This window comes from Prionailurus bengalensis, chromosome D1 (assembly GCF_016509475.1).
Source record: "Prionailurus bengalensis isolate Pbe53 chromosome D1, Fcat_Pben_1.1_paternal_pri, whole genome shotgun sequence".
NCBI classification, from domain to species: Eukaryota; Metazoa; Chordata; class Mammalia; order Carnivora; family Felidae; genus Prionailurus; species Prionailurus bengalensis.
In genome coordinates this window covers 112,086,760-112,112,890 of record NC_057346.1, presented here as the reverse complement: position 1 = coordinate 112,112,890, position 26,131 = coordinate 112,086,760, and positions in this window count along the sequence as shown.

Genomic DNA, 26,131 nt, shown 5'->3' with positions numbered 1-26,131 from the left:
GTCGATGGATGGATGGAAGGATGGATGGATGCAGGGATGGAGGGATGGAGGGATGAGTGGATGGATGGATGGATGAGTGGATGGATGGATGGATGGATGGATGGATGGACGGGTGGAGGGAGGGAGGGAGGGACAGATGGACGGGTGGATGGACAGATGGATAGATGGAAGGATGGATGGATGCAGGGATGGAGGGATGGAGGGATGGATGGATGAGTGGATGGAGGGAGGGAGGGAGAGATGGATGGATGAGTGGATGGATGGATGGATGGATGGGTGGAGGGAGGGAGAGAGGGACAGATGGACAGGTCGATGGATGGATGGAAGGATGGATGGATGCAGGGATGGAGGGATGGAGGGATGAGTGGATGGATGGATGGATGAGTGGATGGATGGATGGATGGATGGATGGATGGATGGGTGGAGGGAGGGAGGGAGGGACAGATGGACGGGTGGATGGACAGACGGATAGATGGAAGGATGGATGGATGCAGGGATGAAGGGATGGAGGGATGGATGGATGAGTGGATGGAGGGAGGGAGGGAGAGATGGATGGATGGATGGATGGATGGATGGATGGATAGGTGGAGGGAGGGAGGGAGGGACGGATGGATGGGTGGACAGATGGATGGATGGATGGAAGGATGGATGGATGCAGGGATGGAGGGATGGAGGGATGGAGGGATGAGTGGATGGATGGATGGATGGATGGACAGATGGATGGGTGGATGGACAGATGGTTAGATGGAAGGATGGATGGATGCAGGGATGAAGGGATGGAGGGATGGATGGATGAGTGGATGGAGGGAGGGAGGGAGAGATGGATGGATGGATGGATGAATGGATAGGTGGAGGGAGGGAGGGAGGGATGGATGGGTGGACAGATGGATGGATGGAAGGATGGATGGATGCAGGGATGGAGGGATGGATGGATGGGTGAATGGAGGGATGGGTGGATGCATAGAGGGAGGAATGATGGATGAACGGAAGATGGAGGGAGGGATGGATGGATGGATAAATCACTTCCCCAGTAACCAGCAAGGTGGATGATATTTGACAAATGCTGTCAATGCTTGTTGATTACCCATTGATAAATTCATTAAACTACTCTCACCAAAAGCAGTTCTCTGCCTCTTCTCCTGGCTACTTCTATAAACCCCCTCTTGCCGAGATCACCAGGACCCTCTAATTTGATCTTTTTCCCCATTTCCTACTTGACTTGGCTGCCTCTGGCATGGGTGTCTGCCCCACCCTTCACCAATGCTCCCACCTTCCCCGGTGCTGAGCTGGATTCTCACCACTCATCCCCAGCCCCCTCCCTTCCCTCCACCAAAAGACTAGGAAGGTGAACATTCACTCCCAGACTGTACGTATTTTATTTTTTTATTTTTTTAAATTTTTTTTCAACGTTTATTTATTTTTGGGACAGAGAGAGACAGAGCATGAACGGGGAAGGGGCAGAGAGAGAGGGAGACACAGAATCGGAAACAGGCTCCAGGCTCTGAGCCATCAGCCCAGAGCCTGACGCGGGGCTCGAACTCACGGACTGCGAGATCTTGACCTGGCTGAAGTCGGACGCTCAACCGACTGCGCCACCCAGGTGCCCCACGTATTTTAGACTTTGGGGGCCACACGTGGTCTCTGTCACAACTGCTCCGCTCTGCCTTTGCGGTAAGGATCTGTAAGCAAATGCACACTGAAAGGGGACTCTTCTGTAATTGTCACGGGTCACAAAATACTATTCGTCTTTCGAGCTGTTTCAATGACTCGAAAATTTTTGAAAAAGTATTTAATCACGAAAAGTTATTTGAACGCCGATCTTGGCTCACAGCTGTGCAAAAACAGGCAGCAGACTTGCCCCGTGGGTTATAGTTCGTCTCCCGATTTAGAATAAAGCAGCACCTGCACTCAAAACCAGATAAGCATTTGCCTAACAGGAGGCGGCAAGTATGATCGCATCACGTCTCTCCGTTGCTCGGATTCGCTTTTCATTTTTTTAGCTGACAAGGAGACTATTTTTCACGGTGGAAGATCTTCAGGCCGTCCACAAATAGCAGCATCTCCTCCCGGGCTCGGGGGAGGGTAGAGGTTCCCCGGGATGCAGTGTCTACACATCCTGCCGTGTCATACCTTCTCCCAGCAAGAACGCCAGAAGCCTGTGCTGACACTGAGCATCCAAGACCCCGCGTTCTTGACTGAGCAACGAGCAGAAACGTTGTTCCACTTAAAGAAACAAATTGCCACAGTTACAATCCGCTGAAGGCTTGGGGATGTTTGTTACTGGATCGTGCATCGGTTAGAAGTCAGTTCTTACTTCTTCGATGACCTTTTTCTTGCCCCTTGTCACTGTCTGTTGATTTATAGCATCTTCCCCCCTCATTCGTTTTTCGGAGCTGTTGGTGTGTTAAATATATTAACCCTGCTACCAGCGTGATTGTTGTGTCACCAGCTGGAAATCTCCTTAAAAGGTGATCAGAGCCAGTGCGTAACTGCTGTCAGGAAGCGGTCCCCAAACCCGAAAGGCTGTTCTCGGCACACCTCTGCCAACGTTTAGCCAAGTGCTGACAAGTCAGTTTCAACTTGCCCGCGTACCTGTGGGTGCATGTCTCTGCTGCTTTATCTCGGGAGGCTCACCGGGCAGCTTCCGTGCTCCAAGCTGGGTGCCGTACGTGTGCTGGCCCTGTGAGTTCTTTAATAAATTGTTATTTTTTTAACGACCGGACTCGGCTGGGATGATGGCGGTAGCTTTTCCCAGCGCGTGTGCGGTGGAACCAGCTCCGAGAGCCGGATCCTGAGAACGCTAGATGGGGAAACAGAGTTGTACGGCCAGAGGGGGGGACCCCGGGGCCCTTGGGAAATGGCAAGCAGGACCCGAGGGGGACATGCTGGAGTTGGTGCGTAGATTTCTTCACCTCTTTGCCCATGGACGTTTTCCTTCATAATGGCGTATGTATCGTGTGGGGCAACACCCTTTGGGAAAAGCTTATCCCAGGAGTAAAACTGGGGGCCCCGTCACCCACTTGATAGGACCTTGGAGCAGGGCCCAAGTTATTTTTGGAGGATCTCCATGGCCATTGATTAACCTCCACATCAAGGTGGGTGGCCCTCCCTTCAGGCCTGGGGTTTGCCAGGGCCACCCTCCCTCCCCATCATTCCCTGGGGACTGGGCCCTCGGGTCACCACCCCAATTCTCTGCTGCTGGACGCTTGCCAAACTGCGAGCTGGCACAGAGGACGGGTAATCCAGCTCTCCCGGAGTCTCGGTTCTCAACTTGGCTGGACGTGAGGATCACCTGGGAACTTTAAAAACCCTGACGCCTGGACCACACCCAGAGCGGATGAGATCAGAACTGGGGGTGGGGCCGGGGACCAGAGTCTTTTTTTTTTTTTTTAATTTTTTTTTCAACGTTTTTATTTATTTTTGAGACAGAGAGAGACAGAGCATGAACAGGGGAGGGGCAGAGAGAGAGGGAGACACAGAATCCGAAACAGGCTCCAGGCTCCGAGCTGTCAGCACAGAGCCCGACGTGGGGCTCAAACTCACAGACACGAGATCATGACCTGAGCCGAAGTCGGACGCTTAACCGACCGAGCCACCCAGGCGCCCCAAGGGACCAGAGTCTTTAAAGCTCCTGGGTGATTCCAGCGCACAGCCAAGATCGAACACCAGCTTTCAAGGTGGGGTGGTGCCTGTCGCCCGCCCGGGCCCCACCCCCCCAGGGCTGTGGTTTGGTCCTGTCTGTAAGCGGGGTGGGGACTTTGCAGAATCTTGTGGGTGTGGGCAGTTGCAAGCTTTGAATTTGGATGCTTCCCACTCCTGGTGGGAAGCTGCACTCGGGCACAGCTCGAAGAAGCCCAGCCACCAGGTTGCAGCAGTCCTGTCTGCCGAGGCTCATCCCTCGTACGAGGCCTGAGCCGTACGCCCGTCCCCAGGGAGGCTTACAAGTGCACGCATCGTGCATGCATACAAGTCCGCACGATCTGGACATGACATTTGTCTTCTTGTCCAGAAGTAGCTGGAGCCCAACACCTCCCAGCAGCTTGCGACTGATTGGCAGAACGCGTTTTCCTTTTTGCACTGGCTGCCAGGGAACTCAGCATCACATGCGTTGCCACACCAAACAGCATGCAGAGAGGACCTTATGGCATATATTTGACCACTGCCTCTGCCTCTTCGGTCTCTTCCCCTTGGTTTCTTCTCACTAAAAATCGCATATTGTAAACCACCTCAAATACCCCCCGCCTTTTTTGTGTGTGACAAAGTAGGGACATGAGCCACAACAAACAAGTGGGAGACACGGCCTCTTTTTCCTCTAGTTGACCCTCGGATGCAGACCCGGTGGCTCCTCTTTCTTTGAGCACTGTCCACGCTCCGGCCCCAGCCGTCACCTGCGCTCAGCCACCCGCCCAGTCTGTCACCCACGCGCAGGGACAGCCACTTCCTTGTGCGTATGTGTTGGCACTGCATTACCCACCCCACCCCCTGGCCTGGCCTCCTCCCACGGTGACCGCCGTCAGTCCCAGCACACCTCGGGCCCCACCCCGCTCTGTCCCTAGCCTGCCCCCCCCCCGCCCCCTCCACGCGGCCTCCCTCCTCGGGGAAACTTCCCTGGTGCTCCCGGCTGCTGGTTGAAACTTTTAGGGTCTCGTGGTGATGTTTCGTGACTTGGTGTCCGTTTGCCCACACAACCCCCCGCCTGCCCGAGACGCTGGGTCCCAGATGGCAGCAACCCGCTCCTGCTTCTCTCTGCATTCCTGGATGCCTGGGGACACCGGGGGCCGTCTGCAGGGCCTGGTCCCAGGCCCCCGGGCCCCCGAGACCCTGCATCCCCCGGAGTTCTGCCTTTCCCGGCGTGGGGGGCTGTGGACACCCTGCATCACCCTGCCTCTGGCATCACAGGCTCGGAGGAGCCCTCGGAGGGGAGTCATGACCCTGTCTACACGGCCACCGCTGGGACATCTTTGTCACGGTCCAGGAGTCACCCTGGCTTGTGTGTGGGCCTCGCCACTCGGGAGCTGTGTGACCCCTGGGCGACTCTCTTCCCCTCCCTGAGCCCCCCCTTCGCTCATAAACAGAGTGGGTAAGGCGAGAACACAGGGGAGCGGATGGGATGGGGCGGAAACAGCACCATGGGCCTGTCGGGAGACTTGACCCCCTGTTGCCCTGGGGAGCCCCCCCGGGGGCTGACGCCCCTCCGCTCCTCCGTAGAGTCCCCCCAGGCAGCGGCCCCTGGGGGTCCCACACCCCAGGAGTGGGGAGGAGTCCTGGACCAAGAGGGACCAGACACGCTCTGGAAGCAGGTGCTCCAGGGTGAGCCACCAGTTGCTGCGGGGCCTCTGTTGCCCATGTGCCTGATGGGGCCGCAGTGAGGTGGCGAGGCTGAGCCGGGAACAGACGGGCCACACCCCACACACAGCGGGCTGATGTGACGGCGGCCTGAGGGGTTTGCTCTGGGATCTTGGACGCATCCCTCTCGCCCCGCGGCTGGTGAGTGTCCAAGATCCCCCGGCCCAGCCTCCGCGTCTCCGAGGTCCCCGCTCCCACCCAGGAGATTCTGGAGTCCCCACGGCCGGAGTAGACCCGTCTCTGCTCTCACTGGAGGCGGGGCTGGCCTGGCCCCGACTCCAGAGCCCACAGCGGTGCAGACCCACGCTGGCGTTCTCTTCCATGGCGAAATTGTTTGTGGCTTCTCCGCCTAGGGTCTCTGCGGAGCGTCCCCGCCCAGCGGGCCGGGACAGTGGCCGGGGAAGGAGCCCTTTGTACAGCCCTGGGGCCTGCCTTGGCCTCTCTGCAGGGAAATGGGCCAGAGACACTGAGATTTCGGGAGAGGGAAGAAGGGTGTGTTTGGAAAAAATGTGCCCAGGTCATCAGGCATTCTTCCAAAGAGCTCCTGTGGGAGGGAACAGGCCTTAAGAGAGGCTGGAGGAGGTTTTCCACCGGCGAAGGTGCCCGCTCCCAGCCTGCTGCTGGCACTCGGTGCCCCGTGCGAGCCTTCGGTCTGAGGCCAGGACCTGGGGCTGCGGCTGCTGTAATTAGCTCACCCCGGGCTCCGCCTCGGATCAGCTGTGTCACCCACGACTCAGGTCACTTATCTATAAAATGGGGACAGTGCTCCTGCCCAACTTGGGGTCAGGCGGGAAGGTCTGGGCTCTGAAAGGCAGGACAGCTGCCCCTCCTGAGGGGCGAGGCATTTTCCCAGAGGGACCAGGCCCCTGGGGATAAGGGGTGTCCCCAGATCTGAGACACGTAGCAGGTCTTGCTTTTAAGCTTGGAACGTAACTGGAACCAGACTTACTACCGAGACCTGGGCACCTTACCCAGCGGACAGTTAGGTAGTGTCTGACTGCCATCGGGAGGGAGTCAAAGGGTGAGTCTTACGGGCTGGAGGGCAAGACTCCTCGGCCCCCGAGCTCCCAAGGTGGCCACGGAGGGCTGGAAGCCAGGCCCCAGCCAGATGCCACGGACCCACATCCACCCCATCCACGTGAACACGGAGCTCCGGATGGTTGACGGGCAGGTGCAGAGATGGGCTTGTGAGCTGTAACAACTCTAGTAAGATCTTCCAGCCGGGAGGGAGGGGAAGAAGGCTTTTAAAGGGCAGGAAAAGTCCGTTTGCTCCAGGCTCGAGGGGAGTAAGTTTCACCCCTGGCACCACCCCCTCTCAGCCCTGGCAGACATCACTAATTGATCACAGCACTCTCTCCTGCAGACACTAGACTCCCCTTCCCGAAACATCCTCAGCCCAGCTCCTGGGGCTAAGGACCCACCAGCCAGGTGTGCACGTGGTGCAATGCGACACGAAACCCTTCCCCATCCCCGCGCTAGGCGCTGCGCGAGGCTCCCTCCGGCAGCGGGGTGCACCAACCTCCGGGGGTGTGGGCTGGCACCACTCCAGTGGAGAGCGGCCCTGCTGTATGTGTTAAACATGCCCCAGGGGTGAGGGTCCGTCTGCTGTCTCAGGGATCTGGATTTGCCGATGAGTCAGGGTAGAGCAGCCTTCGTCAAATTCCTGGGGGTCTGTGCGTCTCCTGGGGAGCCTCGCTCATTCTAACCTAGTGAGCTTGGGTCGAGCCAGGACCCGACTCTTCCAGCCGGCTGCCTGGTCGTGCGGTGCTGCTGGGCGGAGGGCCACAGACGATGCCAATAACAGTCAGATAATGCCTCAGAGGCAAAGGGATCCAAGAGAAAGAATGGAAGAAAGAGGGCACTGAACCCCAGGCTCAGATTCTGATGTGATCCAAGAGGCTAAGAAATCTTCCGTTCTCTGCCGAAGAGGAAAGAGGCAGCAACAGAGATCTGCAGCCCCTTCTCCTTCGCCTTCCCAGAAGTTTGCCGGACCTTGCTCCTTCCCTGCGGTTTCAAATTGCATTTGGTGCAAGGGACGGACGCAAATGGAGGATGCTGTGTGTTCCCCTGAAAGCATTCACCCCTTTCCCAGGACTGCGTACGGCCTTGTCCTGCACGTTACGCCGGGCCCTTTATCCCGAGGCCCGGTCCCCTTTCCAGGGTGAGAAGTGTGACCATATCCGGCCTCTGGGAATCTGTTGCAAAACCATTGCTCTGGTCACCGCGTTCCTGTATAAGCCGCCCCAAACTCCGTGGTGCAAACCCACTGTCTGTTGTGCTCACAGATTCTGTGGATCAGGGATGTGGACAGGGCAGAGCAGGGAAGGCTCGCTCACCCACACGTCCGGCAGTTCACGTGGGGCTCTTGGCCGAGTCCTCAGCTGGGGTTGTTGGCTGGAGCACCCCCACGTGGCCTGCGTGTGGGGCTCGGACTCCCCCACAACATGGTGGCTGGATTCCAGGGGTGAGCGCTGACTGGGGGACGGGATAGATCGACTTTTATGACCTGGAAATCCCACAGCCTCACCACGGGCCACAGTCTGTTCAAGACAGTCATAGGTTGAAGTGGAAACGGACTCTGCCTTGTAATAGGGGGGGCAAGTGGGTTCTGGGAAGATGGCGGTGGTCGCGTTTGGAAAACCCTACCACAGGCTGCCCTCTGGCCGCAACAATTCACACCCCTCCCACGGGCAAAGTATCCCCCTGCTTTTCCCTATAGTTCTCCCTCGCCCAACTCTTATCCCATCACAGCTTGAGCTCAGGGTCTAGGATCCCTTGCTCTCCATCAACTGCAGGTGAACAGTGGTCTTCAGATGCGGGTTCTCGAGCACAGCTCCTCCATAGCTCCCTGAGTGGCAACCATGAACCGGAGACAAGTTACCTGGCCCTCACACCCAAATGCAGTGGTGACACAGAAAGAGAGCCGCCACGGGAATCCCAATTGAAATTCCAGTGTGTAAAAATGGCAGCCATCAAGTCCATAGCGATTTTGAGACCCAGCTGGGCACGTGTCGTCGGTACCCTGTGTGGGGCTCAGTCCTACTCCTTGGGAATGAGTCCCTGTGGCTCTGGGCTCTGGGCTCTGGGCTCCGGGTTTGGCCCTCTGAGCCAAACTTCCTCTTCCAGACAAAACTTCCCATGCTTACCATTAAGCCCTTTTCCCAGTATGTTTCCTGCCCATAGAAGTTGAGGGGTCCAAAGGCTTCTTTTTATTTTTATTTTATGTAAATGTTTATTTATTTATTTTTGAGAGAGAGAAAGAGGGAGTTGGCATGAGTGGGGGAGAGACAGAGAATCCCAAGCAGGTTCTGTGCCATCAGCACAGAGCCCCACGCGGGGCTCGATCTCACGACAGTGAGATCATGACCTGAGCCAAAATCTAGAGTCAGACGCTGAACCGACTAAGCCACCCAGGTGCCCCAAAGGCCTCTTTTTATTTTCAGCTGTCTCTATCTCTTTTAGTGTGAGTTGTTACAATTCTTTAACAACTCAATGGATTTTTTTTAATGAATCAGTTTTAATCCATTCTGCTAGGCAAGGCAAGACAAGATGACTCTCTTCAAGGTAAGCTCTCTTCTCCCCTGGGCTTCCCATGACGGTGCTGTGGGGAGTCTCTCCGAAGATTATGAAGAGCTTTTTATTTCATGGTGAGGACCCGCGAGGCAACCAGCTTAGAGCTTTCTGAGATCTGAAAAAAAGGCTCTTACGATTTGAACCTGAATTTGATCTTTGCTCCAAAGCCTTTTCTTAATCTGGGAATATCAGAGAAGTGGGCATTGAGAAATGGTTTGATATGCAACTGTAGCAAGTCTTGGCTCCTTTATATTTAGCGGACCTTTTTGTTTTTTGTTTTTTGTTTGTCTCTGCTCTCCCACTTTATCACGGGCAGCAGCAGTAAGCCCATCAGCACTGCCAGCACTGTGTCTAGAGAGCTGGCTTCTGGTACGGTGGTTGGACTCCTCCCCAGACTAGCTCTCCCACGGATAACAACGGTGAACTCTGGTCACAAAATAAAACTACTTGAAGATTCTGAAAAGTAAACACATGTAGGAAGATTGTTGAAGGGAGTCAAAACCTGAAGTGGTGGTGGCACGGAGGCGAGTTCTCCACCTTTTATGGCTTTTCCTCCTGGGCAGGCTGCAAGCTCAGAGCAGTGTGGTTAAGATGCCAGAAGGATCTTCCCCGTCTTTTGTCAGCTGGAGGAACCAGAGAAAGGAACCTGAGAAGCCACAGCTGCCACCAGAGAGGACTGAGATGGAGAAGAATTCTGGGTGTGACATCACAGAAGTCCCAGGCTACTCAGAACCACACGTGCAGAGGAGAGGCTTAGAACAGCAGAGCAAAGGCTTAAAGAATTGAACTGAGATCTCCACCACCATCCACAGATGGAAAGGCAGCATTTACGACGTGAGTCTAACCAGGTAAATCTCCAGCAAAATCTAAAACATCAACATTCTTCAGTGGACTATAGTAAAACCCAGAGTCAGCATAACATAATATTCACAATGTCCAGGATATAATTCAAAATTACTCAACATTCAAAGACCCAGAAAGATGTGACCCATCAACAATCAACAGATACCGATCCCCAAATGATCCAGATATTGGAATTATCAGACAAGGACTTTAAAAGAACTATTATAATTATGCTCAGTGAGGGGAAAGAAAATACACCAAGGATGAATGAAAAAATTATAAATCTCAGCAGAGAAGAAAGAAATATAAAAATGAGCCAAAAGGAAATCTTAGAACTGGCCTATGGGATTCTCAAAAACATCCAAATAGTCCAAAAGAGAGCAAAAAGGGGGAAATGGAAGAGAAAGAAATAGAGGGAACAAATAGAAAATAAATAATAACACGATAGGCCTACATCCAGCCGTATTAATAATTGCACTAAATATGAATGGTATAAAGAGTTCAATTAAAAGAAAAGGGTTGTCTGACTGAATAAACAAGCAAGACTCAACCATATGCGCAATCATATGCCTACAAGAGATGTACTTTAAATTTTTTTAATGTTTATTTATTTTTGAGAGAGAGACAGAGAGACAGAGTGTGAGTGGGGGAGGGACAGAGAGAGAGGGAGACACAGAATCGGAAGCAGCTCCAGGCTCTGAGCTGTCAGCACAGAGCCTAATGCAGGGCTCAAACTCACAGACCAGGAGATCATGACCTGAGCCAAAGTCGGACACTTAACTGACTGAGTCACCCAGGGGACCCAGATATATACTTTAAATAGAGACACAGAATGAAAGTAAATGAATGGGAAAGGTATCCCATGTAAATGGTAAGCATAGGAAAGCTAGAGTGACCTTATCAACATCAGAGAAGATATTTTTTTTTTAATTTTTTTTTTCAACGTTTATTTATTTTTGGGACAGAGAGAGACAGAGCATGAACGGGGGAGGGGCAGAGAGAGAGAGGGAGACACAGAATCGGAAACAGGCTCCAGGCTCTGAGCCATCAGCCCAGAGCCTGACGCGGGGCCAGAGAAGATATTGAGATAATAACGAAAGGGACAATTTATCAGGAAGTCACAACAAGTTTAAATGCGTATGGACTTAATATTAGAACCTCCAAATGCACGAACAAAGATCGACAGAATTAAAGGAGAAATAAGCCACAATCATAGTAAAATATTCGACTTTCTCTCTCAATCATTGATGGAACTAGACCCAAAACAATCCGTAAATATATAGGGGATTGAAAAACAGGACTAATCATCCTGATCGATAAATTGATACTTCTTCTTTAAAATATTGAAATCCTGAATGATGACGAGACATTTCAAAATATGTGGGGTGTAGCTAGAGCAGTGCTTAAAGGGAAACGCACACCTTTAAACGCTGACATTGGAAAAAAGAAAAGCCCAGAATCAGTTTGGACCTAAGCTCCTCCAAACCCAGCCTGGAGGAGAAAGAGCAACATAAAGCCGAGGTAAACAAAAGGAAGGAAGTAATAAAGACACGAGCAGAAGCCAAAGAGACACAAAACAGAGATAATGGAGGAGATCAACAAAACTAAAAACTGGGGCTCCTGGGTGGCTCAGTGGGTTAAGCGCCCGACTTCAGCTCAGCTCATGATCTCGCGGTCCGGGAGTTCGAGCCCCGCGTCGGGCTCTGTGCTGATGCCTCAGAGCCTGGAGCCTACTTCAGATTCTGTGTCTCCCTCTCTTTCTTTCTCTCTCTCTCTCTGCCTCCCTTGCTTGCTCTCTGTCTCTCTCTCAAAAATAAACCATAAAATGTTTTTTAAAAAAAGAGAGACTATCACTGCAGATCCTGTGGGTGTTAAAAGGAGAAGACAAACTTCACAATAAAAAATGGGACAGCAGCTCGCTCCCAGGCTAAGCATAAAACCACAGGCAGAGCAGGGCATTGCCAGGACACCTCCAGAGGGGCCTGCGGAGTGAACTGGGCTACGTTGACCCTGACACCTGCCTGACCCTGGGCTGCCAGGTTCAGCGGCCATCACATTTCCCGGCTGTTTATGCTATTTTGAGTGACCTTTGTGTTAGTGGGAGCCACGAGGATCCTTAATGATATGCTGTGTTCTCCCATTTGGCGAATGAGGACATTGAGGTTCCAGGAGGCGAAGACAAAGCTTACCAAACTCTCAAGGGCCCAGGACCCCCCCCCCCCCAGAGAGCTTGCCAAAACGCAGAAGCTAATTCCGGCGGTCTGGGGCAGAGCCTGGGATCCTGCGTTTCTAACAAGCCCCCCCGTGATGCGGATGCTGCTTACCAGAGGACCCCACTTGGAGCCGTGAGAGGTCCTGGATTTGCCACACAGCTGTGAGTGACAGGTTTTAAACAAAGGTCCGCCCGAGTTCAAGGCCCATTTTCCCTTCGCTGCTCCCTTCAGACGGCCTGAAAGCAATCTGCCCATCTGTATTCACATGTTAGCCTTGGACCTCTGCTGTCCTCTGGGCCTGCTGGGAAGGGGGCCCAGGACACCTGCCTCCCGGCGTCTGAGTGCCGTCTTATCCCCATAGGAGACCGCTCACCCTCAAAATGCCCAGCACCTTGTCTTGCTTTGTGCTCAGCCCAGGCTGGTCGATACATCAGGCTCTGCCTTTCCTCTGGCTGGCTGAGTCGGGACAGCATTTCCCGAAATTCCCTTCTCATACAAACCGTCCCACGCAGCGGGGGTGGGGCCAGGGGACCTGCACTCATCACCAGCGTGGGGAGCGCCAACTTGGAGGGCGGGGGTCCACGTCTGTTTTGGCCTCTGCTAGATTCTCCTGCGTTACGGGCAATACGTCACTACGTCCGACCCTGAGAAACAAGCCTGGGGGGTGGGTGGTACAATGATTCTCACACGACAGAATAGGAAACTGAGGCAGGCACAAGCGGTCCCTTAACCCCGGCCAGATCCTGGGCCCGGGGAGGTGGTGCCGTTGGGCCGTGGACTGACCTGGCTTCCTTCCTTGCCAGCGTCTCAGAGAAACAGGCAAGGCAGACCCGGCGTTCCCGGGCCCTGCCTCAGGGGTGGAGAATCAGCGTGGGTTTTGCTTTTCCCTGAACTCTGTGTCTGCAAGGAGACGTGGCCAGCGGGTCTGGCAGATGGACGTTCGAGACACAGCTCTCCGTCTACTCCGGGAAGAGTCAGGGGGAACTGGTGTGCGTGTGTCTGGCTGTGTGGTCTGCTCAGGCCAGCTTCCTCTTCCGGGAAAGGGCAGGGATAGCGTCCGTCTCGTCCCCTGACACTGCTGGGGGAGGAGCCCCAGGGGCAAGGGTGCCCTCTCCACTGCTCACCCGTAGTGTGCCTGGGGATGCCCTTCTGACCGGCGAGGGGTCACCTTGGCCTCGGGACACCCAACTCCAATGCCACCAACACCGACGTCCCTTGAGCTGATCTTTAGTAGCACTTGTCTGCACCAGGCCTGCGTGCCGTGCTCAAAGGTGAGACCTGGCTCAACCCACCCTGCCGGGAACGTGCCCTGTGCGTAGGGCTCACCTATGCCTGAATTAGCCAATTTCCAAACTGCACACGAGACACCGTCTCCACGCGGGGCTACGGGAGGGGTGTCCTGGGCCAATGGCTGGGAATTTGCTGGAAACGTAAACTCCGGGCCCTGCTCCCACCCGCTGCATCAGAGCCCCCAGGTTAAAGGAGCCCCAGGGCGGGGCGCCCGGTGGCTCAGTTGGTTAAGCATCCAACTCCTGGTTTCGGCTCAGGTCATGATCTCATGGTTCACGGGTTCGAGCCCCGCGCCCGAGGATCCTTTGGCCAAGGAGTGCTGAATTTCCTTTGCTCTATTAGCAAAAACCCGCGCAGTAGATCAACAACTGTATAGACGGCCGAGGAGATGACCGGCTCAGAGAATGCATTTCCATAGGACTTGGGAAGCATGGTTCACGGGTAAATAACGTTACAAAGGAGGGCACACTGTGCAGGCCAGCAGTCGCTTTGTCCCCGCTGCAGAGACCATTGTCCCAGGTGGGACCGGGTGCGTGTGCTCGTGTGCACGTCCGTGCACACCTGTGTGTGCAGATAGCTTCCGAAGGTTCCTGGGGGCGTCGGGAAGGAGAGCTGGGGTGTCCCCATGCATCTGATTCCAAGTCCTCAGGTAGGGCACCCTCATGCAGCAAGCAGGGGACAGGTCGAGGTGACCTCCAGAGTCAGATAAAACTCAGAGCTGAGTTCTGTGATAGCCAAGAAACCGGGCACTCGGGAAGATCCCCCTTGAGGAGGGTCTCTCGGGCCTGCTGGCCCTGCTGGCGTTGCTGGGGCTGCTCGCGAGGGGGACCAGTCAAAGGCGGGCTCTGGAGCCAGCTCCAGGGTCGCAGGCTGTCTGCGGCAGAGGGCCACGCGGGGGCACGGACAGAAGAGAAGGTTCAACCCTGGCCCGAGGCCAGCCAGGGAAGCCACTGTGGCCAAGTCGGAGGGTAAGCCCCGCCAGGGGACAGAGAGGAAGGCCAAGAGGCGGGCCAGCTGGGGGCACCCAGGCACGGGGCCGGAGGACGGGAGACCCAGGCAGGAAGGCGGGACCTGGGGGTACCTGCTCCGAGCAGCTGGGTGCCCAGGTTGGTGCGAGCACACCAGCAGAGGTGGCTTTTCTCACGGCGGCTGCCCAGAAGGCCCTGGCCGTGTCCTCAGCTCTGCTGGGGAGCAGGGGAGCCCGCCCACTGAGGTCACGGCCTCACGGGGTGAGACGCCTCCTGGGAGAGGGGGGCTCAGCGCCCCGAGTCAGCGTGGACCCTTCCTGTGCCAAGCGATGCGGGCATAGCTTGAAACGGTGCGGGATCGTGACGCTGGCCCCGGCCGCACCCATCACGGCTGCCCCGAGCGTCCGTGCCCACTAGGTGCCTAACCGTTCCGTTCAGATCCCACGGGGTGGGTGTTCGTACCCTATACGAGGAAATTAGTGTTCAGAGAGGTTCAGAAAGGAAAAACCGGCCCAAAGCCACGGAGTGGGGCAGATGAGGACCCAGGGCTTGCTTTCCATTCCGTCCTCTTGCTTCCGGAATCGGGGCTGGAGGCGCCCGGGGCCTCGGTCCACACTGGCGATGTTCTGCAAGGGGCAGTTGCGGCCCGCGGCCGGGCACGGGGAGCCCCAGGAAGCCCAGGGCCCTCCGAGAGGCAGCGTCACTGTGGGTGGCTGAGTAATGACTCCTCCAAAGATAGTCGCCTCTGAATCCCTGGAGACCATCAACATGACCTCATTGGAAGGAACAGTCTTCGCGGATGTGATTGACTTCAGGGCTTTGAGACGAGGTGACCTCCCTGGGTTATCCCGTGGGCCCCGAATTCCATCACCTGTGTCCTTTTAAGAGACAGGCAGAGGGGGATGGGTGAGATGTGACACAGGGGAGAAGTCGTGTGACCACAGAGCCACAGCCCAGGAGCACCGGAGCCCCCCAGACTCCTTGATCTCGGCCCAGTGAGACCGGACGTCTAGCCTCCAGACTGAGAAAATAACCCAGGTTGTGGGGACGTGGGGACGCGGGGACGCGGCCGCGGGAAGCTGATCCGGTCGGCCTGAGCGCATCCTAGCTCCATCCGCTTCTGCCGTGTCCTGGGGGCACCTTCTGGCTGTCCCAGCCTTTGCAAAGGCACTCAAGGTTGCAGGGAGCCATAGACTCGGGTTCCTTCCCCAAAGCGCTGTCCCTCAAAATTACCCAGGAGGGAAGAATGAACCTATTGGAACAGAACTGGTCCTCTCTCTCTGGAATGTTCTCTAAGTGTCAGGCTCATTCCTGGTGCTTGGAGCTGGGTCCTCCGCCTGGGGGAGGGAGACGGTGCCCCTCTCAGGCCCCGCTCTTGTCCCCCTCGGGCAGGTGGTCTTGCGGACGACAGCTCAGCTCTGCCCGCCGCCCAGATGTCGACATTCCTACAACCGTGCATGGCGATCGCTGCCTCTGGTCTTCCCTGAGGAGCCCCCCAGTCAGGGAGCTGCTGGGGAGAGGGACCCTCTGCCCCCGAGGCCTTTGTGATTTGGGGGTGGCCTGACCCTGGTTCATCTGGAGGAATCATAACGTTGTCCTGTGGCTTCTCACCGATGGCCGTGCCATAGAGGGATCGTTGGACGCAGGCCACAGAAAATCATACCATTGCGACTTGAAAGATGTGGTCCATTGATCTATCAGGCGGGCAGTTTCGGGCTGGCATGGCAGGACCTCTGTGCCTCCAGGGGCCCAACCTCCTTCTGCCTTCCTGCCTCCCCGCCCTGGGCACGTGGCTTTGTCCTCATGGCTGCAACACAGCTGCTGTGCCTCCAGCTGTGATTCCAGCTTTCCCTGTGGGAAGGAAAATGTGGAAGGGGTGGGGGGCGGTGCCTGGTTGGGGGACCCCTGGAACTTCCCAGGACCCGCTGGCATTTGGTTGTCCGCTCCGACTTCCAGAGAAGCTGGGAAGTGGAGCGTTTCCCCTGGTCGCCATGCCCGTCCTGGACAGAAGATCTGTTCTGTCCTCGACGGGAGAGACATCGGGTGGGCGGTTCGTCCCATAGACGGTCCCTTTTCCCTCAAAGTTTCTCCCCACAAACGGCTGCCCCCTCCCCCTCCCCAGGCCCTGCAGCCTGCATTTCTGCCTCAGGGCCCATATTCCTCCCCCTCTCGGGAAGCGAGGGGGCTCTGCCCAGGGTCTGGTGCACGACAGACAGCCTTCCGGCTCTCGCTGTCGGTCCTGTTGTGTCGTTGGGGTTGTGCGAGGGCCAGGAGGCAGGCTGGGGCGGGGCAGCAGCCAGGGCCAGGCCAGGAGGCCATCCAGGAGGTGGAGACAGAGCACAGCCCTGTGGCCTTCTCCTGAGGCCTCTGCCCCTCAGCACGGGCTGGCCTCTCTGTCTGCTGGAGAAACAGGCCGTCTATACCGCTGGCCCAAGTGCAGCAGCCCAAGGGGCTCTAGAATTACTTTTACGTAGTTTCTTCCTCTCAGAAAAAAGACAGAAAGCGCCCTACAAAACTGTGCCCTCGAAACCACTGGTGCCTGCCCTCCCTCCCTCCCTCCTCCCTCCCTTCTCCATCCCTCATCCCTCCTTCCCCCTTCCTCCCTCCCTCCTCCCTCCTTCCCTCCCTCCTCTCTCCCTCCCTCCATCACTCATCCCTCCCTCCCCCCTGCCTCCCTCCAACCCGTGCTCTCCTCTGCTTGTCCATCCACCTCTCAGTCTGTCTGTCCATCTGCCCTTTCTTCTATCTTTCCCCATTTGCCACCTGCCAGGCTGTGAGGTCTGGGACTCTGGGCTGCACTCGGCCAGGTGCTGGGTCAGTTCTGCTCACACAGACGCAGGCACAGCCTCCCCGGCTCCCCGCTGAGGGCACAGGGCTCCCGCCTGGACAGCCGTCCTTGGAGAGAGGGCCCCAAATGCCCCCTGGCTGGCATCTCGGGCATCGCCTGCAGCGGGCAGCCTATCCCTGTGAGAGGTCCCGCTGGACCCTCTCCGCCGTCCTTACAAGGGCTGACGGGGCCTTCCAGGGACAGCTTCCCCCAGAATAACCCGGTGACACCAGTTCCGTCTTCAACCTCTACCTCATTTCCTGACCAATGGTCCAGCCCCAAACAAAACTTGTGTTATCTAGTTTCATCTCTGGCCGGGAGAGGCCTGTCCGCTCCAGGCAGCAGCCGGCCCTCCAGGAAATCACTTAGCGCGGCCAAAATTCGCCTTCCAAGGCCAGTGCTGAGCCGCAGGAAGCCGCGGCCGGGAGGCCTGGAGCTGCAGTGTGCAAAGCAGGCCTCGCTGCCCCGCTCGGGGGACGCGCGCCCAGGGCCTCGGCCCCAGAGGGCACGCGCCGTGATCGCCCTTGTGGTTCGTGCTTTGGCCTCAGGCTCGGGGGACCCCGGGAACTCGGCCTCGCAGGGTGGACGGCGGGGGGGAGCCCGGGTCCGGGAGTTGGGAGGACTCGCGGCAGAACCCAGCGGGCGCCCCGCAGCCGTGCCCCCTCCACCGCCCCGGGGACAGGCGCAGGAAGAGAAACCGAGGCAGCCCCTGCGAAGGTGGGCCTCGGGGGCCGGTCGGCCGCGCTTCAAACAGGCCTGCGTCCTCACCTGCCCATCCGCCCGCAGGGGCTAAGCGCTGCTCAGCCTGTGTCTTGGAGCGGAAAAAAATAAATAAACGAGACCAGAAAAGGACCCTATCAGATGCCAAAAATGAAGATAACACGGGAGGAAGTTTACTCTGATGAGGAAATCCCTAAATGCTGCTGGAGCTAATGCTTGGAATTGTTCATTAGCACTCGGGGGCTCTGAAGGAAGGGCTCTCTCCCAGTGTGCCCCCCCCCGCCCCCCCAGGTCTGCCCCGCACTTATCATCACCTATCTGCAGGAAACGGCTCGAGCTTCTGAATCCGCAGGGCGCTGCTGAGACCAGGCTGTGACTCATGCCTGGGCAGCCGGACAGCAGCGGGGACGGCCTTCCCGGGGCAGCGGCCCAGGCTCCGTTGCCGGGCTGGGTGGCCACAGGTTTCCAGAGTGGGGGGAAGAGAAAGTTCTGGAAAGTTTGCCGGGGTCATGGCAGGAGGAGCCGTCCCTGGAGTACCCACCTGCTGGTCCCAACATGCCCAGATTCTTCCCTGACTCAGGATCTAAAAATGTGCACCGTTTACCCAAGGAAGGGGATGGGAGCCACGGGGCGGGGGGTGGGGGGGGCAGGTGTCACCCAGGGTCCCGTGACACTTGGCTGTGGCCTGGCTCCCGAGCGTGTGGCCGGCTGGAGCTCCCAGATGTCCGCCTTGGAAACGTGCGTTTTCCTGCAGGGCCCGTGGCAGAGCCCTGGACACAGGAAGAAAGGCCTATTTTTGGAGGCAAGCCTTAGAAGCTCGGGTTCAGATGACCCCATCCCATCCTGCCCTCTGACTCGGGCAGGAAAAACTGTCGGAAACGCCTGACTTGGAGGCATGCAGAATTCTGCCTCTGGTGGCAGGCGGGGCCCCGGGCGCGGAGACCACAAGATCACCGTGGTTGTAACTGTGGGGTCGGCCTGCGTGCGTGCGGGCCTCGGGCGTCTCCTCCGCTGCCATCGGTGAATGTGTCCCTGTGTGCCAGGGCCTCAGCGCCAGACTGACGGGCATCACGAGACAGCCCCACTCTTCCCGAAGGCCACAAGCCCGGTTTGGGCTGGGGACAGTCCATCTCCCCATGTCTAGAGTGACACATAGGGCTCGGGCCTCGTGGCCCAGGCTGTTGGGAGCCCAACATGAGGAAACAGGCAGCCGGGCCTTTGCGCGGACCCCGGCCGGGTCCCAGTCCTCCCGGGCCACTGGGCCACCTGCCTGCCACCCCAGGGGTCTGCACTCGGGGCCGTCTATATAAGGCTGCATTTTTGGTTCATGCTGAAAACGATTCAGCTTCTGTTGTTCTGACCGCTCTCCCGTCTCCTGCGCCTTCCACACCCGCCCCCCCCGGAGTCAGGAGCCAAAGGGATGGGGTTGAGCTGGGGGGGGAAACCGCGAGCTCTGAAGGATATGAGGAAAGATTTCACTTCCCTACGTCCCGGCTTCTATGTTTAGCATGGCCACTTTCCACTTGCAAAGACTTTCCTCTTTACGACAGAGCGTATCTGGCAAGAAGGCCCCTCCGAGGTATTGGTGCTTGTGTTCTTCCTCCCACCCTGCCTCCCAAGTCCAAATTACCCTCCTGGAAATGAGAAATCTTTTCAAACCTCACAAGGCGTTTTCTTTATCATTCTCCTCCATTGTGAACCACAGGTTGATTTCCCATGATGCCGTCCATGGGGGGGGGGGCACTGCATGGCAATGTCCGCAGGGCGCAGGCGACCCTGGAGGCCTTCGCGAGCCCACGAAACCAGAAGATGCTTCTTTGGAGGCAAAGGGACCCTGCCGGAGGGTCTCCTGCTCCCCAGGTGTGGCCGCCTCGCTTCAGTGACATGACTTCCCCCACTTGGCAAACACGTATTGAGGACCTACTGTGTGCCAGGCACCTGTCCAAATGTGAGGGGGACGGGTGGTGCCGAGAACAAAGCAGGCAAAAATGCTGGCCCTAGCGGGGCTCATATTTAAAAGTGGAGACAGAAGACAAAACGCCGAGATTCCCTGGAAGGACCAGAGCTGTGGGCTGAGAACGAGCCGGAGGCATGGGAGGGGAGCCGGGTGGGGGCGGGCAAGGCCCGTGATGTCAGAAAGGCGGTCAGCGGAGGCCTCTGGGGGGTGAGAGTGGACGCAAGTCAGAGGGAGGAGGCTCGGGCACACGGAGGTCAACCAGCGCAAGCCCTGTGGAGACCGGACATCTGAGCCGTCCCGGTAACAGCAAGGACGTGGACCCCCAATCAGGGCAGAAGTCCCCTCGCTCTCCGTCCTGGTGGACCGAGTGGCCCTGAGCGGTGGCCAGAGGTGCAGCAGGCTCCCCGTGGGCCCGGACGGTAAGCCTATCTTCCCCGGTTCACGCCACCCCTCATCGGAAAGCCAGCTTCCCGCCTCCCTCCCAGAGTCACCCGGCCCCAACCTGACCCAAGCCTGGCTCCAGCTGCCCAGAGTCACGCGCGGCCAGCGACCCCACCGCGCCAGCCCTAGAGTGACGGGTGAAAGTGGAAACTCCCAACTCGGGGTGTCTGGAAGAAATTCTAAATCCTGCCGTCAACCCATCGGGGCTGCTGCCACACTGCCCCCTTGGCTGTGGTTATTTCTCACGGTTGTGGAGGCCGTAAGTCCAAGATCAAGGTGCCGGCTTGGTTGGACTCTTCCTGGTCATGTCCCCCCACGGCCTTCCTCAGTGCACGCACACGGGGAGGGTTCTGGTCCTTCCTCTTCTTAGACGGGCACTGATGACACCATGGGGCCCACTCTCATGACCGCACCTGACCCTAACCACCTCCCGGAGGCCCAGGTCCTGACACTGTTGCGTTGGGGGGGTAGGGCTTCAACATAGGCATTTGGTGGTGGGGGTGGACAGAAACACCTTGAGTGACTCCCGGCCTTTGCTCCACGGATGTGCGATGGAATTAAATCATTGCCCCTTGCTAGGGAAAGTGGGATCCAGGACAGTAATGCCGCTCCCAGACGCGAGAAGAATCTAGAAGACACGCCTCTCTTTTTGCACATGGAGAACTGGGGGCCAGAGGAGTTCTAGGACCTGCTAGGCTCACAGAGTCAGCTGGTGGCCAGGGAGGGGACCTTCCGGTCGGGGGCTGGTCAGAGACTACCGACTGTTTACAAAGATTTCCAGCTTTCCGCTTCCTGGGCAACAGGTCGGGCCGTTCTGCTCATCCTTCTTGGAGTCGGGCGTGGCCGCACGACCCCGTCGGCCAGTGACACAGGAGCAGAGGGACTCAGCTCACTTGTGAGCAGAAGTGTTAAGGGTCTGGTCTCCGGGATGGTAGGAGCACCCCTGGCGATGACTCAGGGCCAACAACCCGCAGCCCGTGGGTCAAATGTGGCTCACCACCTGTTTATGTAAATAAAGTTTTCCTGGAACACAGCCCCTTCGTTTCTGCTTTGCCTGAAGCCGCTTTTGTGCCACAGTAATCGTTGGGGAGTTGCAACAGACACCACGTGGCCCGTGAAGCCTGAAACATTTACTCTCTGGCTTTTCACAGAAGCCGTTTGCTGACCCTGCTTTACGGCATCCAGCTCTGCGGGACTGTTTGTTACTGTAGCGTGACCTAGCTGGTTCTGACCGACACACTTTCTAATTATGCTCACAGCTTCTCACTGCCGTGTCATGTGCTCTAACAATTTAAAAGACCCTATATGTTGCACAGCGTGTAAAGCTACCGCATCCTGCTTCCACTTCCTGGTTTCTGAGCATCCATTACCGTCTCCGCCCTGCACGCAGGGAAGGAGGGCCCAGGGAGGCACGTGACCGGTCTGCAGCCACCTGCAGAGCTTCAGCAGGACCCCGACCCCGCATTGAAATGGGGCACTGAGGGTTCTTAAGTTGTATCTGCATTGCCGAAGGTAGCACACAGAGCCACATTAGGAAACCCACGCCCCCCCCCCCCCCACCTCCCGGCAACACCTTTAAGAAAACCAATGAAAAGAGAGGGCCATTCACCCCACAGCAGAAGTGAGAAGGGGTGACATCTGGCTTCCCTACTCGGCCTGCTCCTCTTCTGCTTCCTATATTTGCTCCCCACGCTCCCCATCTCCCAGGATCCCACGGCCTCTGGAGGGAGCGGCGGTGCAAGACCACTGTGGCCCTGCCCATATCTGGGCCTTGGTTTCCCCATCTCCGCACACGCACCCTTTTACCTCGTGGGTGCTGCAGAGCCAACCACGACGGGCACAGGGTTGGGGGCACCCTTCTCTGCTCAACCCAGACACAGAAGCTGCTGGAAGGAAACGGGGTCCTGCCTGGGGGAGGGGTGCAGGCTGCCTGGCTGTGAGAGGGGGCACCCACCCCGCCGTTCTGCAGCCCTGGCTTCTTTGGCACCCCATCTCGGATTTCACCCTCGCCTTCCCCGGCGTGGTTCCGACAGGCCTGGGAGCAGGGAGTCCTTGCAGCCTGGAAGGTGGCCCAAAGGTTGAACAGCTACAGGTTTGGACCCGCCCACCTGCTATCTCTAGTTCCATACTTCATACTTTTTTTTTTTAAACCAAACTCTTAGGCTTATGTAACACACTTGGAAGTCAAGAAGCCAAGGTTCATTATCAACAGCCCAGGAGGGGTTTGCGAAACACTTGCTATGAAGAAATCTTTCCATTGAGAAAAATTCCCCTGGTGCTCATGCCCCCAGTGGTTCCGGCATGTTGCTGAGGGGGTGGGCATTCAGCAGCTTGAGAAAGGGTGTCCCCGAGGCTCCCGAGCCCACTGCTCTCTCTGCTGGTCGCGTGCCGTGATCCTGCTGCCCGGAAATGGCACGTGACCCTCCCTTTCGTCCTCTAGGCCAGTCGCTGCTGACCTCACCACCAACAACCGATGTCAGACAGGGTTCTCACCATGTGCCCGGCAGAGGGCTGGGCCTCAAATCTCTCGTTTTAGCGGATGCTCACATGACTGAGGGCCAGGTGTCCTTATGCCCATTTTATAGAGGAGGACACTGAGGCTCAGAGAAGAGGCAAGGCGGTGGAGTGAGGGCACCCGTTAGCATGCTTCTGCAATGGGTCATTGCAAAAGCAGACACCGCCCCTCCTCCTGTTGAACAGCCACTCCCAAAATGTAAGTCCACATGGGCCCCAGGAGTGTGTTTTTTAAGCCACTCGCCGTATCACAAGAGGAAATGAGGGGCTTATCCTGCAGAGATGAGGCCAGCATTCTGCTTGGCCATTTCCCCTCTAGGAGAGCAGATGTGTGGGGTTCTGCGCCTTTCTTCGGCCACACTGCCATTGGGGCCCCCGGAATCTGAGGATCAGAGAGCCAGGGCTGGGGGACTACGGCCAGGCCCGCAAACAGCCCTTTTCGAAGCATCCCTGCCGGCCCTACCAAAAGCCCACCGGCCTCGCCCACACACATGCGTTTTCCACCGGGGCTCTGGAAACCGGAGCCCGTGCAGATCCAAGAAGACGACATCGTGCCGGTCTGGGCCACGGCTACAGAGTCAGACCGTGCAGCCGAGGGGCCCCAGCCTCAGAGGGAACTCAATGAATTTGTCGGGGAACTGAAAACAGATGATTTCAATCAGCGGGGGTAAAAAAAATGACTTCATGGCCACAGTTGACTGAGGGAGGCAGAGTTTGGCGGCCAGGCCCTGCCCGGGAGGCGCTTCCAGAAACCCCGTCCTGCTCAGCGCACCCCCCCCCCCCCACCAGCCCCCAGCCCCCAACCCGGGCCTTCCCTGCAAGGCCCCTGCGTGCAGCGGGAGGGCCAGGAATCGAGAGCAGGACGGAAGAGCGGTGGCCCCAACAAGGACCGCGAGGCTCGGAGATAACCCGGCGCACCCCGCCCCCGAGCTTCCTCTCCGCGGCCGCTTTCATGAATGGCTCAGCTTCCCAGACAGCCGATTGGCTGAGCCGCCGGGAGCGCGGCCCAATCAGCGGCTGCGGAGCGCCGGAGGCTCCGCGTGGGGCCTCGGTCCCCGCAGGCATGAATGGAGCTGCCTCTGCTGCCGGCTGCCACGGCCACCGCGCCTCCCCCCCCAACCCCCGGCCTCCCCAGCGGACCCCCCTCCCCCAGCGGCGAGAGGAGGAGGAGGAGAGGATTTTTTTTTTTTTTTTTTTAATTCCTCAGACTGCTCAGGGTTCTGGTACGATTGTGTCATTCCGAGGCTTGGCCGCCGCTCCTGACAATAGCCCTCGGGCTTCCCCGCCGGGTTGTCATCCAAGATCTTGTGACAGGGAAAGGGCTTGCGTGGTTAGAAATTCATTTCTTTGCCTAGGATCCGGCCTGACTCCACTTGCAGGGAAAGGCGGGCTGCCAGGGGGACAAAGGCAAGGGGTTGGGAAGAGATGGGACCCTTTTCCCACCGGCGCGAGGGGTTCCTGGCACGTGCAAACCGCTGGGAGCTTCTCCTGCAACCCGGAGGGGCTTGGTCAGCCCCCCCACCCCCACCCCCACCCCACCCCTTGGTCCCTGGCCCTGTCCTAGCTGCATATGCTGCGTGCATGTGAGGGCTGGGGCCGTCTGGGGAAGCCAGCCGTTAGGCTGCATTTCCTGTTAAGTAGGAAAACATGTTCTGTTTGCTGATGTTATAAAGAAGGCATGTGTTTACAAATGCTCATTGGGGAGAGCCTGGTGAATGGGCCCACTTCCGGCCTCCCCTTCCCAGAGAAGGATTGTCTGGTTGACGGAGGGGGGCGGGCGCTCTGAATGGAAAGACCCCCTTGCCCAGGGAAAGCAGACTCAGCTGAATTCAAAAGTGATACAGGGAACTCTCTCGTAAGGTGGGCTGAGGCCACGTAAGGAGGGCCTTGAGTGCCAGAGTGAGTCCTGGGGAGGTCTGGAAAGTCGGCCAGCCGGAGAGGGGGTGCTGCTTCCTTCTCCAGGGGCTTCTCTGTCGGTCCACCTACCACCTACCCCGTGCCTGGCTGCGGCTCACCATTTCAGGAGCTGCAGCGTTGGGACTATGCAAACGGCTTTCTGGAACTTCTCGGAACTAGCCTGCATTGTTAAAGAAGACAAAACGGGTTCAGAGTAATCTGCAAAGAGCGGGGCACAATTGAAGCGGCAAGCCCGGAGCGTGAACCCTCAAGCCGGGGGTGAAGCATTCCTCCATTGTTCACGGAAGCACGGGGAACCTCACTGCCACAGAACGGACGTGAGCGTCGAAACACAAAATTCCGGCAGGGCCCCGAGCTTCCAGGCTTGGTGCAGACTCACGGCTGCAGCGACTGGGGTCCTACCTGGTGAGAGATGTGTCTGTTCCCCCATTTCTAGGAGCCAGACTCCAAATTCCCAGGTGGCTGCACAAGGCCACGGGGGTGGGGAGAGGCGGGGCCGGGCCCGAGGGATTCTTGCAGGTTCTGCATTATAAGCATCTGTTTTCACCTTCTATCAGACAGTTCCTGAACTTTTTAGTCTCTGGGTCCACTTGCAGTTTTAAAAGTTTTCAAGGACCCCAAAGCGATTTTGTCGGTATGGGTTTCATCCACGGGTATTTACTGCCTTAGAAATTAAAATGGAGGAAGACAACATAAAACCGCAAAAGTATATAAGCACACACTCCGTTAGCCATCACGGTGACGATGTCATAAACGCATGCCGTCTCTGGGAAACTCCGTCATGTGCGCAAGAAAGAATGACAGGGAAAGAGGCAGCTAACGTCTCAGTGTTACCATGAGAATGATGTTGACCTCTCAGACCTCCCCCACACACCTTTGGAGAACCGCTGTTTTGGTTTGTAGGGAGAAGTCCCAGGCTGCCTGGCTTCCTTGTGGCTGGGCCTGGCCCTGTGACAGCCTGGCCAGCGGGCTGTGAGCCGGCCTCATGGTGTCTCTGGGGGGTGCCGTTCATATGGAGCACACGAGACTAGAGTGGCCTGGACAAGCGTGGCATGATCGCTCTGTGAGCAAGGGCCACGTCCCGCCTCTGAAAGGAAAGCAGTGACCCCTCCCACAGGCTGGGATATAGTCAAGGACGCAGGGCAACTCAGAGCTTGTAGACCAAGGGCAGCCCCTTAGAGGTCGGGGAGCCTGGGTCACTAGTTCCGTCAGACCTCCCCATTTGTCCCAGATCGCTTACCTGGGTTCCTCTGGGAAGGAGAAATCAACCGCCCACTGTAAGCTACGGCGTTGGGGACTTTCTTATCACACTAGCCTAATTTGCGTCCTGATCGGCACATCGATCATTTTTACACATCTGGGCCCGAGCCTCGGGCTTTCTGATTTCACGATGTTTGCCGGGTGGATGAGCTTTCTGTCGGTGGGAAACACATCCTCGGGAGGGCTCGGGGCTTGAGCTAGAAGCACGGGTTGGTGGAACAAGGAACCACAGTGACAGCGGGATCTGTTGCATGAAACTGGC